This window comes from Penaeus chinensis, chromosome 30 (genome assembly GCF_019202785.1).
Source record: "Penaeus chinensis breed Huanghai No. 1 chromosome 30, ASM1920278v2, whole genome shotgun sequence".
Classification (NCBI taxonomy): domain Eukaryota; kingdom Metazoa; phylum Arthropoda; class Malacostraca; order Decapoda; family Penaeidae; genus Penaeus; species Penaeus chinensis.
In genome coordinates, this window is record NC_061848.1 from 2454060 (window position 1) to 2463582 (window position 9523).

Consider the following 9523-nt stretch of genomic DNA (forward strand, 5'->3'; position numbering starts at 1 on the left):
CTTACTCGACTTGACCCAAGAATATAGCGTCCATTCTGCTCACCTCCTCTCACCATACCCGTAAATCAAGGTCGACCAAGAACCTTCCATCTCTCTACTCTCTCGTGAAAATAGTCAAAATAACATCGAACTAGTATCGCGCGTCATCGCTCTTTCATCCGATCATCCACTTTAATCGAAAAGGAGTCGAAGCAAGTAAAAACAACATCACGAGCCGGTGTCAACCGCAAGCTTCAATCTTTCTCCAACCCACAAATCCACCTCAAGAACAGCAAACCAGTTCCCCTGTCTCTCTACATCCAACCTCCTCTCCTCCCAACAAAGCTCCTCAAGAATGTACGGTTGCGAAAGCAGACCATCAATCATCCCGCATCTGCTCACATGGTCACAAGACCATCAAGCGTTCCTCTCTCTCGATCTCTCGGTCGATCCGGTCATCGAGATCCTCGTCAACTCATCGTCGACCCGTCCTCAAGTCACGCACACCGTCGATAGGTAACCCTGTGGAGATGATCATTCAAGTCAGCATAATAGGCAGGGTGTCGGTTACCATAGAAAAAGCCAGATCCCTACTCAGGATACTCACATCACTCGAAGATATCTCTGAAGCCCGTGGAAAGATCGGGCGCTCGAATCAATCCAGGCATAATCATCAAATCAGTTTAACACAATCCTCTACCCATCATATTCCAGCTCGAATTACAAATCATCAGCAAAGCTACCTCTAGCACTCCTTCATTCTCTTAGACTTCAGAATTTCGAAATCACTCACCACTGGAAGGCTAAGTAAACTCTCTCTCAAACTAATCAAGTCTGAATCAGATCAGAGTCATCTCAATATACCTCTTCTAATTCACTCAACTTCGTACAATTCTCAGCTCGAACTCAACAGTATGCACTTTCAAGAAGGTCGAGCGTAACCGGATTTCTCCTGGTCAGTCTCATCTCTCCCACTCAAACGTAGTACTCTCACCATAGTTTCATCAAGTAGCTTCTCTCTCCTCCTCATCCTCTCTCGCTTCCGTCCATCACACCATCCAGCTTCCTGCCTCTTCTCTGTTATGCCTCGTCTCAATCGACAATCTTTCCCCTCTCTCTATCACACTCTCTCTCTCATCACTATCTTCCCTCTTCGAGACCCTCAGCACTTTCTCCACCATCTCCACCCTTTCGAACCTCTCATCAATTACGTCCTCAAATAAATAACTTGTCGTCTGTTCCCAAGAAATGGTGTCTCCTCGTCTGCACACTCAATTCTTCGAGCCCACAGACTTCTCCAACAAAAATGGTCTCCTCAATTCTCCCTTCTCTCTCCAACTATACTCGGCTCGTCCACTCGTCTCTAGACCGAATACAAGTCAACTCTCTCTCAATGAAAATCGGCCTCTCTGAAGTCCTCAATCGTAACCTTCTCCTACAGCCTCACTTCCAATTCCATGTCTCACTCTCTCGTCATCTAGACATCGTGGCCCCATCTCACTCATCTCATCCCGTGCGATCTCTCTCAATCGACTCCTCCATCCATCTCCTCTAACAATAAATCGAGAACATCATCGATTCCAATCTCACCTCTCTCAAACCCACGATCAGGTATCTCCTAACTCTATCGCTCCTCAGAGCTCTCCTCTCATCGATTCGTTCTCTCCTCTCTACTTTTCTCACCCCCATTCGCCTCTCCGTCTGGAATCAAACTCATCATCGAATATCCCGATTCCGGATTCAAAAGTCCTCAGTCATCACTCAGTGAAAATTCAGCTCTCCCCCAAGATCCTCTCGCTCGTCGTAAGACAGAATCCTCTGAGAAAATCAAGACCTGGATTCTCGCAAATCGGTCTCATACCTCAAACACTCTGAAGATCTCCTAAAGGTCAGATCAATCACGACCGGTCACCCCACCCAAGTCCCAATCATCATCAAACGATCGGCTCACTCCTCTCACTCAGCAAGACGACATTCGTGTTCACCCCTCCCTCAAGATCCACGACAAGTCCGGCAATTACTCTTCGAGTCGAATATCCAGACAATTCCCAAGTCTCCCGTGGCTGAGAGATCAAACAAGTCGACTCTCTCTCCCCTCAACTCGATTCGGTCCTGCCAATCTCTCATACGACCATCGAACCGTCGATCTGAAGTAAACGAGCGAGCTCCTCGCAAATCCATCAGAAGTATAAGAAAATCGATATCGATCTCATCCATCCCTCAATCAGGCTAACCTACACGGGTGGTGGGGGGGGGGGGGGGGGGGGGGGGGGGGGGGGGGGGGGGTGGGGGGGGGGGGGGGCTCTCGGTAACACCATACAACAAAAGCGCCCAAATCTCATCGTCCTAGGACGAAACGAGAACAGCAACGGATTACAAAACTCAGTCCAAAAGTACCCTAAAGCTATCGTCCATCGGTAATGTCCGCATCTAAAGACTACTCTTCACATCCGCTCCACAGTCGATCGTTTCTTCGTGTCTCATCAGTGGGCTCTTGTTCGCCTCGATACTACTCCACTCGCCTCTCTCATTCAGCCACCCTCCATTCTGGCTCATTCTCCGGGTCAACCTCGACGAACTCCATAAAAAATTGGCCAGTCGGTCATCGGTCACGAGGAATCACTCCCCCCTACTACTCATATCCTCTCTCTCACTCAATTCAGATCCAGAACTAAAGTCAATTTCCCTCTCTACTTCTATGATCCTCAAACAGAGAAGAAGGCGAAGGGCTAAATCGAAAAGAGAGTAAAAGACAACGTCGGAGACCAGAGGTTTCTCATCTATCCTCGTCAGGATCGAAAGACCGATCAGGAGGGTGATACACGGTCAGAAAGTGACAAGAGAGCGGGACCTACTAACCCCTTCGAAACAAATAAAATGACAATCCGCCAAAAGTTACAGAAGTCTCAACATCAAGTAACGAAATCGAATCCGAGCATAATACCTCTCAACGGAAATAATCTCGTCTCTCAACGGCTCAAGCAATCAGGCGTAGTATCATTCGTCCTCAAAATCTACAATATATACGATAGTCAAGATCGCGAGGCATAAATCTCTCTAAAAGCGTCGCACGAGCAGTCTCGGCCAAATCTCTACAAGACTGAGCGTGAGGTCGGATCAATCACATCGAGGAAAAAGACTCTCCTCTTCGTAACGTGAACAAAAATCAAGTCTCGTCAAAGAATTCTGTCATCCAAAACAACAAAAACTCAAAGAAAGACATCCTTTCGGTACACGGAAGGACACAAAATCCCTCGTCGTCAAGAAAATACACGTCTTCTACTAGCTCTGGCTGCCATCGGTACAGGGCGACCAACTCCTCTATTCTCGTATCTCATCAATATCTCTTCCTCATCATCTCGTCTCTACTATCTCGGTCTCCTCCAGAGTCACCATCAAAGTCTCTCATACTTCTCGTCATCACAAGCGCAGGACGAAAGTCATCCCTATCGTCTTCATCAATCTGACATCAAATCTACTCAGCGAGATCATCTCTCGCCCACCTGAAACAATCCTCTCAACACCTCGATCGGTCATCTCTCGATCTCCGTCACAATCAGTCATTCGTGCAGGGTCCATACACTACTACATCCAAAAACAAAACTCATTCGTCATCTCGATCTCGTCTCAGCCACCTTCTCTACTCGGTCTCTAGCAAAACTCGTCGTCTAGCCTCAACATCTCATCTCAGTCTCAATAGAGTGCATCTCTATCAAGGTCATCCTCCTCAACGACAATCGGTCTTGTCCCTCACCCTCTCACTCTCTGTTCTCCTCAAGTACCTCCATCCGTTTCGTCATCTCAGTAACATCTGTCTCTCATCTCAAGACATCCTCGTCTCATTCTACTTTGCTAACGATTTTTTTTTTGTTCCTCTCTCCAACTCTCCTCGCTCTCTCTCACTCAACATCAGTAAGCCACTCATCGTCGAATCCCTTACTCTTCTACTAGGACTATTCTCCACGGGACCAACACTAAACTCATCTACAAGACCGTCTACTCCGGCCATAGAATATCATCCGTATCTCCAATCGTCAAATCATCCTCAACCTCCCAATCTCTTCAAACGACACCCACCAATCTTCGATTGGATCGTGACGCGAATAACGAGTCCAGCGTTTAACGGCCGTAGCCTACGCGCGGGACTGGTGTAAAACGAATTAACCCGACTCTCCGCTCGGTCTCTTTATCCAAGAAAGAGAACGAGAGATCAGCTCATAAATGACATCGTCACTCAATCAGGAGTAAAGTAATGCAAAAGCAACGCGCATCAGTCAACCTAAGGGTCGACAACTCATCTACAAAAGAGTGTCGAACAGCGCTCGAACAAGAAGGCAGAACACGCAGTACTTCAATAAAAGTCAGTCAAGAATCTGCCAAATAGGAAAATGCAAGCGACAAATCAATCATCGAAATATCAATACTCTAACAGTCCAGATCAATGCATTGTCTCGCTTCATCAGTTCGGATACAACTCCACGATAGTCCACGGTGAAATGAATCTCGGTCAATTCCAACTCCAATTAAGAACAATTAATCCCCGCCGACAGTACGTAATCTCTCTCTCTATCGCCTCTCGAATTTACCTTCGATCGTCTAATCCTATTTTAAAAACAAATATGTAGATTTTTAGTTTCCCCAAACATCAAGACACCATCGAAGTCGCCTCTTAAATCCTGAGCTTATTCACAAGGTCTAATCTCCCTCACTCTCTCCTACACAGGGAATCGATCAAAGTGAACAGATGCAATCATCCCAGCGTGGCATTCTCAATCCCACAGGCACGTCTGCCGGCAGAAAAAATCGGGTCAGTAATCCACAAGTCTCGGGATAGACCGGAAGATGAAGATCGGCCCCAAACCTCACCAAAATTCTCTGGCCGACTCGAGAATATCAAGACCAAAAAGGGTCGAAACTAAGGAGGATGGTAGTCAAGAATATCGACAAATATAATCACAGGAGTCGGTCAGAAATGAAAGTCCAAGGCTCTTCAGTCCATTATTCTCGAAAAAATACCCCTTTCACGTCAATGTCAAAGAGTCAAATTCGCACAGTTCTCGGACATCTCCTGAACTCGGGCAGCGAGAGGATACGGACCAAAAGACACGAAAGAACCCGGGACTCGATCTGCCGGATTAAAAAACAGTACAGTAGTAGCCGAAATCAGCGACAAGTACTCTAAGGTCTATCTCGTCCGATCCTCTGGCTCCGTCAGATGAAACTGCACTAAGAGAATTCCTAGGATCGGAGCAAAAATGAAGCCACCGTTCGTCTCTCTCAGTCCAAAGAAGACGGCCGTGACGCAACCAGACGCTGATCTACTTTTTGTCTTCTCTCTCCAAACGGGGCATCCATCCTCATCCATAAAATCTCCTAGCTTGCAGATCATCTCCTTCCCAGCTCTATTCTAGCCACCACAGATCAATCCACTCAACAACATAATACGTGCCGAGTCGATCTATTAGCCTCGTCAAAAGAAATCATGCACCAACTCTACAAGAACCCGGGATCTCGGGAGCGACATCGCTCCAATATCTCCCGGTCCTGTCACTCTCAGTCTCGAAAATACGTCGATCTCCAACTCCGGAGGCCTCTCGGGTTCTCTCAAATCTCTCGGTTTCTCTCTCTCTCTCTCTCTCCTCTTCTTTTTCTCTCCTCTCATCTCCTAACTCTGTTAATCATCTCTATCTATCTTCTTTTCCTCTCGTCTCTTCTTCTCATCTCTCTCACTCTCGTCTCTCTTCATGTCTCTCCCTCTAATCTCTCTCCAATCGGTACTCAGTCTCTCTCACCTCCGTCATCTCGTGAGTCTCTACATCAATCCCGACAACTCTCAATACGGATCTCATTTTCATCTCGACTCTCTCTGCTCTCTCTCTCTCACAATCTCTCATCATCTATCTACTTTTTTTTTTTCATCTCTCTGTCACCCAAGAGACAAGAGACGGTTCCTAAACAAGCTCGCAGTGCCATCTCTCTCCCGCTCGCTCCTCTCTCCATTCCGTGTCTCTCATCAATATACTCCTCCCTCACACCCGCCCTTCCTCCCCTCTCTCTCTAAACTTCCTCTCTCTCGTCTCTCTCTCCTCTCACATCAGTCTCGTACGGGACCCCCGAGCATCAATCCAAATAACCAATGAGGAATCGAACAAGGCTAAGAACTCGTCAGCTAAGGGACAGGCAGAAGCGCGGGAGTCCAAATCATATCCTGATCGAACTCGCATCTCGAATCTCATAAGCTCGGTATCGAAGGTCAAGAGTACCCTATCCAGAATCGCTCGTCAGTCGATCCTCCTCTCTCTCTCAATGCCTCCTTCATTACGGTTCGTAATCTTCTCTCTTTCCCATCAGTCCTTCTCTCGTCACTTCCTCAAAATCTCGTACACCTCTAAAAATCTACTTTTTTTTTTTTTACTTTTCCCCTCGTCTCCTCCACAAATCATCAATCTCTCCCGGTCTGTCTCTCCATCTATCCTCTCCCTCCCACCCTTCCCCTTCTCTTCATCTCTCTCCTCTCAACTCTCTCTAAATCTCTACTCTCCCTCACATCCAACCCTCCCGTGTACTTCTCAGTATCGAATCTCACGTCTTGTCATCACCTGATCGTCTCTCTCTCTTATCTTCATCCTCACTATCCAATCTCTATCTATCAGTCTAGCTTTCTCATCGGTCGAAACTCTCACCCGGGGATCTCACAGATTCATCTCTCCAGAGTCCCCATCTACCTAAGATGTCCTACTCGCGCTACACTCACATCTCTATTCTCTCATCTCACGTTCGAACTCTCGATCGTTCACTCACGTCGTCGTCTGCCTCTCTCGGTGAGAAATCCAACCGTTCCTTTCTCTCTGCTCTATCTCTTCATCAATCTCTCATCTCAAGGGCATCATCCTCAATCATATCTCAGTTACTCTCATCCCATACCTTCTCAAGAAATCAAGATCGTTCATTCTCTCAGGGGTCTTATCTTGAATGAGGAAATGAGTAATCAAGTCTTCGTCTATTCGCGAATGTGCCTGTCGGCCACTTCTCACATAATTCTTCTCTCCTAACTTCTCATGGGACATCGCTAACTATCGGCTTTCCTCAATAAAACGCCCTCTGCGCACATCGTCTACCACCCGGATGAACACTCTCGCTGACCCTGAGCCGGATGGTGACGTAGAATCGTCTCAACTTCATCTAAGACTCAAATCTCTCCACCAGAAGAAATCAGAGGACTTCAACGATCTAAAGGAAAACACCGAACAAACGACTACGATTCCTTGAATCTCTGAATCAATACCACCAAAAGAAAAAATCTGTCATCGGAAGACAACCTCCAACGGTCAACAACGTAAAGTCAGCCTCGACAGAAACTACAATCCACCACTAATGGATCTACTCCGTAGCTGCTCTTCAGCGGCTCTAACACAACCAAGCCAAGGCAAACGCATCTGTCCGATCAAAGGTGACAAGGGAACATAACCTACAGAGACGGTCGTGAGAGAGCTCAAAAAGTGCTCTCAGCGCGAGAGACTAGAGGATACAGCCTGGCAGGGAACCACAATGTACCCAGAGACACCCGGGAGGGGCCAAAAGGTACGTATCAGTTGCTCAACACTCATAACCCCATCGAAAAGAGAGTAAACCTACTCTACTCGCCCTGTAGTCGGCCAATAACCCATCAACTCGCAAATAAGAAAGGCGCCCATAACTTGCCGAATATGTCAAAGTATACAGTGATATGCGTCAAAAGCAGCGACAGAAATCAGCCAAAAAAGGAAGGTCCAAATAAAGCAACAAATACTTCTTCTCGAAGAGAGTACAAGAGTCGAAAATTACGGAAACCAGCACATAATAAGCAGGAGATCGTCAGAATAGCCAGAGGTACATACCAGTTAGGGAAGTAGAGTAAACTAGAATGGCGACTAACAGCAACTGGAATCCCAACTCCATTCAGACGGCGTAATATCGCGAAAGAAAAACTTACGACAGACGGTAGACAAACGTCGATTGCTCACAGGAAAAATAGGTAAGTACACCTAAACACAACCCAACAGCATAGGTGAACAAGACTCAGACCAATAGTCCCCATAGATGAAGGCTGCGGTACGGTTTCCAATAGTACATGAACAAATAGGACTATAATAAAAACACCCATCGAGAACCACCTCAATCGAGACCTTCATCAGCATTACATATCAGAGCGAACAATGTCGCCAAAAAAGACAAACAGATACTCAACTCCACAAGAAGAGGGGAAAAATGGATACTAACGGGTCGGACGATACTTACGGAACGAAGACAGACCATAGCCTAAGCCAAAACTCTCAACAACCGGGAGGCGCAAACACACGGCGGCAAAACAAAAGACGCCAAAGACCAAGCTGAGAAGGGTACACCATGCAAAGAGTGAAGGAACGAGAGACAATCCCACTCCCTTCACTCAATAAGAAGCCTCAAAACTAAGACACAGAGGACCCCTAACCATCTCAGAGCAGAACAGAACTCTACCACAGGCCACCAGAAGAAGGAGGGTAGTCTTCCGGGAAAGCCCACATGGCCAACGGGGGCCGTGTGCCAAGAAATAGCCGACTCATGAATGACATAAACATAGAAGGTGCACTCTTCACATCGGGGACTCACACAGCATAAAGACCCCCGCATAAATACCCTGCTCTCTCAGCACGGGTCCGGTAATAGCAACACACCTGGCACGAAACGACACACGAAGCCGGAAAGTGAAAAGAGCGTAGCACGCATGTACGAAGACCAGAGAATGAAGAAACAAAACAGATCACAGAGAGCGAGCAGAGAACATCTCTCTTCTATCAACGATATCGACACACATCGATCCCTCCCTCCAAATTCCTTCTCTTTCGTATATCAAGTCCCTCGAGTCCTCCATCCTTCCAGGTCGATAACAGGACAGGAAACCTTCATTCTCTCTCCCGTCATCTCTCTCTCGTAGTATCCCAATCTCCTCTCTCTCCGACAGTCGTTAATTGAGGGACACCGATTTACAACAAAAGGTAGCTGACCAAGGCAAGAGAGAGTAATCACGTTAGCGGAAAATAAGGTCGCAATAAAAATGCCTCCGACCTTGGGGGATTGTCCCCAAAACACATGAAGTTCCCCCCTTTAACCATGACCCCTTTTGAAAGATCAAGGTTTTGGGGAAAAAGATGATAACCCCAATTTTAAACAGCCCCCCGGGTTTCTTTCCCTTTCCAAAAATGCAAAGCTAATCCCTGAAAGGTAAACAAGCAAACTGCAAATGATTGTGAGCTGTTGAAATGCAAATGTCCACGCATTGACTTGTTGTTTTTGGCCCCAGAGAGGGGCGGGTTTTTTGTATTCCAATTTTCTTTTTTCCCTTTTCCCCCTTTTTTTTTTTTTTCCTCTTATCCTTCTCTTTTTCATTTTTTTTTTCCCCTTTTCTCCCATTCCTGCTTTTTCCTTCCCTTTCCCATCCTTTCGTACTCCCCCCCTTTCTCTTTCCTCCATCTTCCCTTCCTTTTTCCCCCCCTCTCTCCTCCCCCTTTCCCCCTTTTCCCCTTTT